We start from the raw sequence: 11626 nt of genomic DNA on the forward strand, positions 1-11626 counted from the left end.
ATGTCAAGCTTATATTATCCAAATGTAATATTCAAATAAATATAAAAATTTAAACTACCGGCAAGTCACCGGGAAAGAACCGACACGTCCGCGAAAATCTGGGACCCATACTGATATTTATCTTCGGCCTGTTCATGTGTCCATACGAACACGTTTCGCCATCTTCTTGTGCATGCCGCATACAGTGTGATCCATCGCACAGACGATTCTGAGTCAAGCTCGGGATGTGAGGATGCGCGCATGGAAGAAAGTGAGCACATTTCAACAGAGCAGTCTATGTCACAAGAGTGTGTTGCCTTCGTAGTAAATCGTAAGAGGAAGAGAGAGGAGAGCCTCACAGGGTTTCTGCATGCAAAAGCCGAAAACACCAGTTGCTCTGTGCAGGGTTGCCCAAGCTTGAGGTAGCAGACAGCAAACTTTCTAGCTCTTGTGAAGACTACAACCTTCAGCTGGAAGCCAACCCTCAGAAGGTATCGGTAATCTTGGTTGCAACTCTTCAGCGCAACACGGAAGAACATGTCCTTGGAGTGGCCAAGAAGATCAATTTGGATGGAGAGAAGGTCTGTCACAACGTCATTCGATTCAGCGCACGAGCAGTGCTGGCTTTTTTCATGAGTAGGGTGCCGAAAGCAATGGATGTCACCTCTTGGTTTAATGTTATTCTCAAGGATGATGGATCGATAGGTTGAGCAGATCTATTATTATGGTGGACATGGCCTTTTCAAAGTGGTATTCAACAAGAAGGAAGCCACTAAGAAGATTTTGGCATAGGGAATTTATTTCTGGGGGCTTGAACTTGTGTACATCATACCCTGGCAGCCAATTGAGGCAAGACGAAATTCGCTTAAGCGTAAGTGTCCTACATGGGTGGAGATACCTGAGTTGCCTACGTACCTCTGGAATTTCTATACATATATATTTCTAACTCTTGACACACACAACTACAATGCTTTATATTTTTGAAGTGCACTATATTGAGAGAGAGAGAGAGAGAGAGAGAGAGAGAGAGAGAGAGAGAGGATCATACACAAAAGTAAGGGGTTTTGCCTAAACAAATACATGTTGATTTGACTAAAAGAGAAGACGAAGCAAATAGCATGCCAAGTAAGTCTCCATGGTAGGTGATTCAATTGCAATGTACACAGAGAGAGAATGTGTGTGGGTGTGTGTATTTATGTGCGTCTATTTGCCATAAAGGGAGAGAGTGTGTAAGTACCTTTTATTATCATAAAGGGAGAGGTTTGGGATAGTCTAGGATGTTCATTGAGATTTTCTAAATAGTGACATGCAAAATCATAAATAATAAAAGGTTGCATCACCTACACATGTCAAGCCTCGCCCTATTCTCCCAATTCCCACATGGCCACATAGTTGGCCAACATGACAATACCTAGTGACCATCTTATATCTTTTTGGCATGTGGACCACCCACAAGTTAGTTGTCTTCTTTAGGGTACACATATAGAGTCACCCTACGAGCCAATTCAATGCTTTAGGTGACACCTAGTTACTCCCAACTTTTTCCTATGCCATCCACCTATCCTCCTACTTTAGCAATCCATCCATCTTCATCATCCAAGCATGTGTTACAGATAAAACTCCTTTCAATGGGTTTAGCTTTACCACTTGGTAAAATTTGATGCAATGTATCTTGGACTCCCAAGGCTTTGAAGAAACTTGTTCAAGGGTAGAAACCCCAAATTGACCCTTGATGGTTCTCCTATGAGGTAGTTTGGTATTGGAAGAGTAGAAATATCATGGCTATAATCTAGTTGATGCAAGTTCTAATGCCTACTCTCAACTCTGACAATTTGGCCTTGCATTTGAGTGTTGGGCACATCTAGCCAACTATAACATGGCTTGTGATTATATCTAATGTATTCACCTTGACCATGAGATCCAAGAGTTTATAATCACTAAGAGGGATGATTTGATTGTCAAGTTGGTTGAATATGGATGATTGCCACTAAATTCATCACTAGTAGCTTACCCAAGTTAGTAGACGATCAAGTCACTTTGTTCATGAATGAATTGCCACAAAGATACTTCAAATTTATCCAACAAGTCATCTCACAGCCCCATTACCCACCTTCTACTAGTTTAAGTGTCAACTACTATGTTACACTTGATTATTAGGTCTATTTCATAAGAAACCCAATATTTGAAGGGGGTTATGACTTCCCAAAAGGTGAAGCAAGGTGGTAGAAAGAACAATACCAAGTTTGAGTCGAGTAGAAGAGCAAGGTGTCTCCCCTCTCTAGGATTGAAAAGGTGTTGCAAAATGTCCCAAAAAAGAGTAGGTAATGTCAGCATTACCAAAAGACTAGCCATTTTGATGATAAATGTCACTCAAAGACCAAGGGCAATGCATCACCCGAGACTAGACCTTGTTCCCTTAGGAACTCAAGTATGTCATGCAAAGAATACTTCAGCCCCACCTCCACTACTCACATGGTGCTAGGACCATCTACCCTACTTCACTAGAGTGGTTATCTAATCGGTCCACCAATGCCATTATTTTGGACTTTGGTCATGAGGTACTCCTTGCCTCCCCCTCAGGGATAGCCTTGATGAGTCATCTTCTCTGTTTGAGCTACCCTCTACATCGAGTGTGTAATTAGAACTAGTTGATCCCACATTTCCTCAAGATCCTTTGATCCAACAAATCATGGAGCCTTCTACTCATTCATATTAATAAAGAAAGACATCACGGCATCCTCCAACATCATGAAGGCTCAAGTTCAAACTTGTCTCCAAAAGGGGCAGCAATAGGCTTGCGGTCTTTAATACCAAATCTCTTCAATAAGATCTCAATGTACCTCATTTGACATAAACTAATACCTCCATCACACTACTTGAACTAAATGCCCAAATAATGTTGTAGTAGGCCCAAGTCTAACACATCAATAGTTGGATTCAACTTAGTTTTAAAATCAACAATATGTGTCTCGTTAGGACCAATGAGCAACATGTTATCAACATAAACGACAATGATTAGAGGCACATCACCCTCATGTCTGACATATAGTATACTCTCAATGGGACTATATTGAAAACGACATGCAATCAGCTATGCACATATCTTCTCATACCAAGCTTGAGGTGCTTGCTTCAGACTATACAAAGCCTTTTTCAATCTACATGCTTTGTTTTCTTGCTCTTTCTACACAAAACCAAAAGTCTAAAAAATATATACTTCCTCACATAAATCACTATTAAAAATTGTAGTTTTGATGTCCAATTGATGTACATTTCAACGACTATGAGCTACTAGTGCTTAAATGCTATGAATAACTTTCATATGGCAAGTGAGAGTAAAAGTTTCATCAAAGTCAATGCCCTTTTTTTAAGCATAAGCCTTTGCCACAAGCCTAGCTTTGTAGTGACCAACACTGCCATTTGTCTTGCACTTTTAACTTGTAAACCCACTTGATACTACCAATGGCCTTCTTGCTAGAAGACAAATCTGACTCAAATTGCATAGTAGCCATCCAATTCTTTGAACTTTGTGCCTCTTCAAAACACACAAGCTCATCCTCATCACATAAAGTAGAAACATCCAATGCATAACAATTTGATGCATGAGAGGTACCATGAGAGGCCCAACAAGTATGATTAGCCAGCGGTGCATCCAACATTTTGTCAATGTTTGCACTATCCATGTCAACATGATCCTAGACTACTCAATTTCTATTCTCTCATCAAGAAGTGCATCATTCACATTTGTGACAATAATAGGCTGATTTGTGTTATGATAAGAAACTTGCATAGGTTGAAAACAAAATTGCATTTTACAACCTTGTTATCCAACTTCTTGCATTGTTGCACTGGTGTCAAAGCATAAGCCAAGCAACCAAAAACATGTAAGTGATCCATATATATCTTTTTATCATGCCAATCTTCATATGGAGCTATAGACTCCAAAGCCTTAGTAGGACACCTATTAAATACATAAGCTACACATAAAGCAGCTTCAAGCCAAAAACTATGTAGCAAAGCTTAACTCTTAATGTGTCATCCCCATGAGTGATCTGTGTTCCTCTCAACTATACCATTTTATTGTGGTGAATATTGCACCGTACATTGGTCTTTTATCCCATGTTGAGCCAAATATGCATTGACCTTAGATACATACTCTCCCCCTCAATCCGAATGGAGAGTGCCCACTTTACATCCCATCACATTTTCAGTCATACTAACAAATAACTTGAAGCACAAAAACACATTAGACTTAGCTTTTAGACCATATCATGATTCGAGAACCTTTTTCTAGTTGCAAATTGGGCTTGATACTTAATGCTACTGCTACAATACTACATGGGTTGATAGGATATTATAAAAAATATGTGAGTGCATGTGCTTACATAAGGTTATATATAAACACAGAGATATCTTCTCCTGCTCCATGGTTGAGGGACAAAAAATATTGACAAAGTTAGGGAAATATATTAAGTATGGAGATAGCTTCCCTTACTCCATGGTTAAGGGACAAAAAATATTGACAAAGTTAAGGAAAAGGTAATCCTACAAAGAAGAGATCAAATAGATAATCATTAGGATTCTATCTAAGTGCCTCCATGGTGACTCGTAATTAGTTGATGTGGTAATTGGTGAATGAGAGATTTTCTTTTGATACATTGTCCCTTTTGCCTTGATACTGTGGGTTCATTCCTTTGGCCCCACTGTGGAGGATGCAAAATATAGGGGAAGAAAAAGTGCAAGTGACCCGTGGGGTTAGACCTGACATCAAGCAAGCAAGAGCTTCCTCCCTTATGGTGCATTGGGTATGCTTGGGGCTAAAGGAAGGTGACTTGGTGGCCAAAGATGGAGTTGGTCAATCAAGGCCACCAAACATCTCTAACTTGAAGACTTATTTCTTTTTGTTTTTTTTCTCATGTCTCTTTTTTTCTTTAAAGTGTCATATAACATCATTACATTAGGCTTCTAGCCTCACTCACATGGAATTGGAAGCATACATGCTAATGAATGTGAGATATTTGACTTTCACACTCCATCACATGCACATGATTGCATGCAAGAATGTGAGGACAAAGATAACTTTGATAGGAAGTTTTTAATAATGACAGTATTGTAAAAGGAGAACCAAGCTCACTATAAATCTTATCAATGAAGACTTCAGAGCTGGTTGATGAAGCATTGGGTGATTCATCTTGATGAGTTTCAATGCTAGGTGAGGTGGATTGTCAAGGTACTCTTTGCTTGAAGGATGTGTAAGGTTGGGTTGAGTTGATGGGTCTTGATGACTTCTTCCTTAAGTGGCATGAAGATAGAATGTCATAATGGTTTGATCTATGAATATGGGTTTGCCTCCTCCTAACTATAACCATAGCTTCAAGCAATCAAAGACCCTTATTGTTTGTTTTCCTATGGATATCTTTAAGCATTTTCTCTTGCAAGTTTGTCACCTGATCTTGGCCTTTGTAGTCACAAAATTAAACTCTACTTGAAATGTGCAATTAAGTATGCATTGGAAAAATGATCATCCTAAAGATTATTTTTCATTTTGTCTTTGTCATCATGAATGCAATTTTAGTACACAAAGTTTATATTGATTTTGGAGTGCCATTTTATTTATTTAAATGGGCATTGGTTTAGAATCCTTTAGAATTTAAGCCATTGATAAAAGTTGGGATTGTACTAAAGATCTACATAAGGGTATACTTTCATTGGTATGACTATCAATCATGTGATATACACTACAACATCAATCAAAAGGTTGTCAAGGTATAGGAATTTAGCAACCAACAACTCCTCTTATGTGAGGGTCTTATCTAGAAGAGCATGGTGGTAGAGTTCTTAGGTCAAGGGAATTTTGGCCATTGCTATGATCATTCCAAGATATGCTAGTTCTATGTATGAAACATCATATTTGGAAGTCTTGATGGCTCTACATTGCTTAGCAATAGTCATTAGTTAACTTCCCTTACAGCATATGTGGGTTACTACTGAGCTTAGCTTAGCGATGGAGCTAAATAGTGAGAAAGAGTAGTAGATGTGGAGGGAGATAAAAGCACTACTAGTTCATGCTATTGTTTTGGCACCATTTGTGGTGTGCGGTTAGGTTGATTTAAGCCCTCTTCAAGGTGAGAATAATGAGGATTATAGCCCTTTTTAGGCAAATAAAAATGATGAGGATTGTCAAAAGAATGAAGAGGAGGAGGCTTTGTTGATTCTGCTGCAAAATTCTAACCACCATGTCCATGTTTGTATATTGGTCATAAGTTAGCTTCTGACCTAGAAGGTGGATAACTTATGTTTTGTCCATTTTTTAAACTTTGAAGAGGAAGTATTAAGGTATTTTAGCCATGTGTAAGAGGTTTTTCATATGTGATGAGTGTATTGGTAGTGGATGGGATATTGATGTTAGAAGAGGATATGTAGGGTCCAATATTTATAAAGTGTGGTGGTTAGTGGATGAGAATGGAGATGTGGTGGATTCAAGGGGTGCAATTGGATAGAGGGTAAGAAACAAAGAATGAGTGGTGGATAAGGATATTAAAAAAGATATTTAGTTCATGAAATATTGCTCTTCGATCATAAATAAAGATTTTGTCGTGGGATCAAAAAACATGTAGGCTTTGTGGCCATAAGACTTACTGTATCTAGTGAATACAAGTTGTGTGGCTCTGGGTGAAATTTTTGATTTGTGGTCGGTACTAACTAGAACGGCCATGCATCCAAATATCTTGAGATGTGATAAGTTAGAAGGGTGGCCAAACCATAATTCATAGGGAGTGTGATTGTGAAGAGAAGTAGAGTATAACTTGTTTTGGAGACAAGTTGCAGTGGCAATTGCTTCTTCCCAATATTCTTTATCAAGATGCACCATAGATTGCATAGCTCTTGTTGCATTCAAAAGAGTGTGGTTCTGTTGTTCAACAACTTCATTTTATTGTGGATGATATAGTATGGTAAGCTAGTGATGAATTCCAAAGGCTTTGCACTAATCTTGAAACTCATTGGAGACGTACTCTCCTCCATTATCCATCTGTAGAGCCTTAATTCATAACTCGTGCTTATTCTCCATTGCTTCTTTGTGCTCTTAAAATTTTGAAAACGCTTGTGACTTCCTTATGAGAAAATATATAGTAGTATATCTACAATAATCATCTATTAGCACCATTAAATATTTTGCTCTAGTGAGAGATGCTAGATAGATAGGACCACAAATGTTGGTTTGTACTAGTTGAAGGGGTTGAGATGTAACCAAGTGACATTTAGAGTAAGGAAGGTGTGTGGCTCTAATTAGAGCACAAGCTTGATAGAAGGGAAGATGAGAGAGAGATGATGGGATGCCCATGACCAAGGTGAAAGTGCCATAGAAGAGAGTCTTGAGATGAGTTTGAGAGTGAGGTGGAATTAGAGAAGCATTAGCAAAAGGTTTAAGATTTGAGTAACCAAAAGTGTAAAGCCTACCTAATATTGGATAAGTGTATTGAGAGAAGGCGAAAGTAGCTGGAGAATACAGTGGTCCTTAAAGAAGTGAGTAGTGAGAGAGGCTTGAGGAGTGAGCTCACGGACGCTTGGAAGATTCTTCTTGAGATTTAGAACATAATAAACTTTGTGTACCTTAATGGTGTTGTTGAATGGAAGCTCCACTTGAATGGTACCATACCCTTTAGCTTGCTAGATGTTGTTGTCCCCCATGGCTATACTATTCTAGGAACCATATGTATCCTTATTTGAAGTCTTGATGAGGTACCCAAACACTTGTAGCTAGGCTAATGGTGGTGTTTGATTGATCGTATGTGTCATAGTTTCCAATGCTAACAAAGTAAGCCTTGTTGAGTGATTTTTATTAAATCTGTATCTTTGCTAACAATATTTTTCTATGTGACCTTGTCTTTTACAAACATTGCATATGAGATTGTAGTGAGGATTTCTAGAAATGGATGAGGATTGAGATGATTGATGAAAATTGGGTTTATAATGAGGATTTCCAAGGATTCGTTTGAAGTTAGACCAAGGAGAGTTCTTGGGCTTTTTGTGAAAGGTGTGAGCTCTTTTGTGAATTTGTTTTGGATTATAGATAGTTTTAACTAGAGCTTTGGTCGATTAGGTAGAGGAAGTGGAAAGAGTATCCCTCATAACTTGTTCTTGCTTGATTCCATTGATGATGAGAGGTTGAAGCTTGAGTTTATTAATGGAGATTTGAGTGATGATGAAGGCTCTCCAGGATAGAGACAAGGAGGAGAGATGAAACATTGCTTGTAGTTCTTCAGAAATGACTAAATTAGATATTATGGTTTCATCCAACAAAGATTGACATTGCTATAAGAACTTAGTGGTAGGCTAGCTTTCTGAACATGGTCATTTGATATATAATGTCTGGGTGTTGTTCTTACTAGTTGCAATTGTCAATCTCCACAATGGATCAAAATCTCCATCCTTGCAATTGCATCCCTTTGTATCCAATCTTCTTTGCCTTGTCCTTCTTGTTCATGGTATTCTTCTTTGTTGTTGATGATGTTAGAAAGGTTAGCTTAAGATAGGTAGAGTTCCATCCTCAACATCCAAACTTGATAGTTACTGCCATTGAGTTTGTCAATCTTGATGTGGCAGTTGTATGAAGTAGTGGCATTGAGGTAAAAAAAAGATAAGTGGTTTGTGATTTTGGAAAAAGTGGAAAAGATATGATAAGCTAGACAACTTGCACTAGTGCTTTGATACCATGTACCAAAAATGATAGATTAGGGGATAACACGACATTGTGCACAATGTAAGAAGAAAGATAGAGAGAGTATGAACAGTAAAGTGAACTACAATTTTTTATTTCATTGCTTGCAACTGCATATATACGTGGTACATAAAATGGGGTAGGTGAGCTCCTACTCTAACTATATGTGATATTTACAACAACGAGGGTCGTTATGGGATCCTTTTGTCCACATGTTTCATATCCTTATCTCTTTATAGAAAATATATTATCCTAAAAAACTAAATGTCAATTTGGTGCTTTTTCCTATGATAAGTGTAAGCAATGCCACACATAGCTTATCATTGATGACTTTAACCTTGGCAATGCTTGGATAGATGATAATGCAAAGGAAGATTTTTTGTAACAAGCAAGGCTAGGCACTTCATACCCTAAGCACACTCTTATTCAAGCATTTGGAGATCCATGGGAAGACTTTCTTGAAGGGTGTTTGTGTTGATCAAGTAGTCAACATGAAAGGAATGACCCACTAGGTGAAATAATGTTGTTAACCAAGGAGGTATAGTGAATCCACAAGTATGGGGGGCAAAGAAAGGTGCTTTGGATGAATGATGTTATCATTAAATTTGTTCAAGAATATGGCTTTTGAAAGCAAGATGCTCAACCAATCAAACAATTCAAGCATAAGAAATAAAAAATAGTGCCTACTCTTAATGGTTCTATAAAGAGGATATGCCCATATAAAGTTGAGTTCAACGATGCATGGGTATATACCAATCAGCCACCATCGATGTATTCTTACTACAAGTACATTGACAATGTCTTAAAATTGAGGTTAATTCAAGCTTTCACGCCTTGAAATTGCTATAATCAAAAAGCTTATACAATATATGATCACACTAGCATTCTCCCAAGTGCTTTATTTGATGGCATGCATAACAATGGTAAGTAAATAATGTAAGAGAGTGATTGAAGTAGCCCTTGAGGTAGTATGGTTGTAAATACCTTGAGGATATCCTAATTGTTAAGATCAAAATATTTTTCCCTTATATGATAATGGAAAACAAAAAGAATGTAGCTCTCAAGGTCTAATAAGCATTAAGCAATACTTCTCTCTACACAAATAAGAGTCAACACATACATGTCCAGTTGTTGCCCATATTATATTAGATGACAAAACTTTTATATTTTCATGTTCATTTATTTACAAATTTTTTTCCTAATCTACACTTCCCTTCTCTAATTTTTTGTCTGTTTACTCCTCATTGCCTACTCTAATCCTAAATGGCAATGCACATGCTTTAGAGTAGTAAAATTCTCTAAGAGAGAGCAACAGATCACGTAATCACATTCAAGCAAGCATGGCCTCCTATTGTGCCACATGATGGGTAAGAAAACACCTTAAGTGAGGAGTTCTAACTTAGTCTAACTAATAGAGCCAAAATGTTAGTGTTTACACCTCAATCTTGAGACCTTGCTTGATGTAAGTTGCACCCTCATGTGCTTGTGTATTTGATTTTACTAGATATAGCTCTAGTGGTACTCATGTTATGCAATGCTTGATGATGGTGCAATTTAGTGTATACTCCTCCCATGGCATGGAAGTATTAAAAAAAGGGGATATTCGAATCCCTAGTGCAGTGCAAAGAAACTTGTGCTCAGTGTAGTGTATAGTGTATTCCCCCCAATGGGTGCTTAGTCCAAGAGTAGGAAAAAAAAACCTATTTGTAACTTTACTACAAGGCGCTTCCTCCACTTAATCTCCACATTCCTACAAAACTTACATAGAAACACATGCTTTAGTTGCTCACAACCTCTCCTTCTCTTCCATTGAGTACTAGTAGCGTTTTCCCCCTAGAATTTAGATTATTTCCATGATGTGCCATCCATTTTCTTCTAGGCTGTTAGATAAAAAAATCATCTAAGCCAAAAAAGCCCTCAATGGCATGTAGAGGAGACAAGCAAGAGCAATCCAACAAAGGAGATAGGCGTACAAGAATTCTTGAAGAGTGAAATAGACTCTTCTTTTGTTGGAGACCTTCCACAAGCTATGCTAAGATGAAGTTATGGAGCCATAGAATCAATCATATTTACATATGCTTGTTGTTAGAGAAATTGGCTATTTGCTTATGTTAGTACTTTGTTACATGTTTTTTAACTTACTTGAACCATGTAGACATTTTACCCTTGTATTGAATGACATGATATCTATTTTTGGTTGTGCACGTCACTAGGTATGGTCTAAAGAGCAAGATGAGCCGTCGATAGTACACAGATGAGGAGCTACATGAGATCTTTATGCATACATCCCCAGATCAGATATCACATTTCACAAACATAATAGATGTAGAGTTATCTCATTTGACATCTCGGCATTTTGCTTTAGCATTCTTTGACATGTCAATCTCTAGCAAGTCGAGTCGATGCTCCAAATTGGCCATAGAGGAAGGCGATTCAAGTATGTCTCACTTGACTAGTGGAGGTGGTGACTGTGGTGGATGCTTTGGGGAGCCACAAACTTCCTCTCCTCATGGTATTGGGAGTGCTTCTATGGGGTGCTATGGAGATATAGGGGGTTGATACTCCTTCTACCATCACATTTCTAGAGAGGGTGACTCTAATGCTTGTTGTGGAGACACTGATGCAGGGGAACACTGATGCAGTGTTCCCTCCTGTCAATAAGTGGATGCTCATGGCTACAGTTATAGGCACTTCCACTCTTATGATGCCATGATTAGCTCAACCATTTGCTAGTGCCACTCTTATAGGTGCCACTTCTATAGGGATAGTAGATATATACAAGCCTTCTAATTATGCTCAAGAGTGTGGTCATAGGTGGAAGAGAGTCTACATTAGATATACCCCACTAGGTTACATGTACTTGGTGGAGTAGAGCACTAATGCCATATACATGAACGATGAAGTTGTGCATGTAGGTTTTTAGGCACA

This window comes from Lygodium microphyllum, chromosome 20 (genome assembly GCF_053477565.2).
Source record: "Lygodium microphyllum isolate KBCC chromosome 20, Lygodium_microphyllum_v1.1.10, whole genome shotgun sequence".
Taxonomy (NCBI): domain Eukaryota; kingdom Viridiplantae; phylum Streptophyta; class Polypodiopsida; order Schizaeales; family Lygodiaceae; genus Lygodium; species Lygodium microphyllum.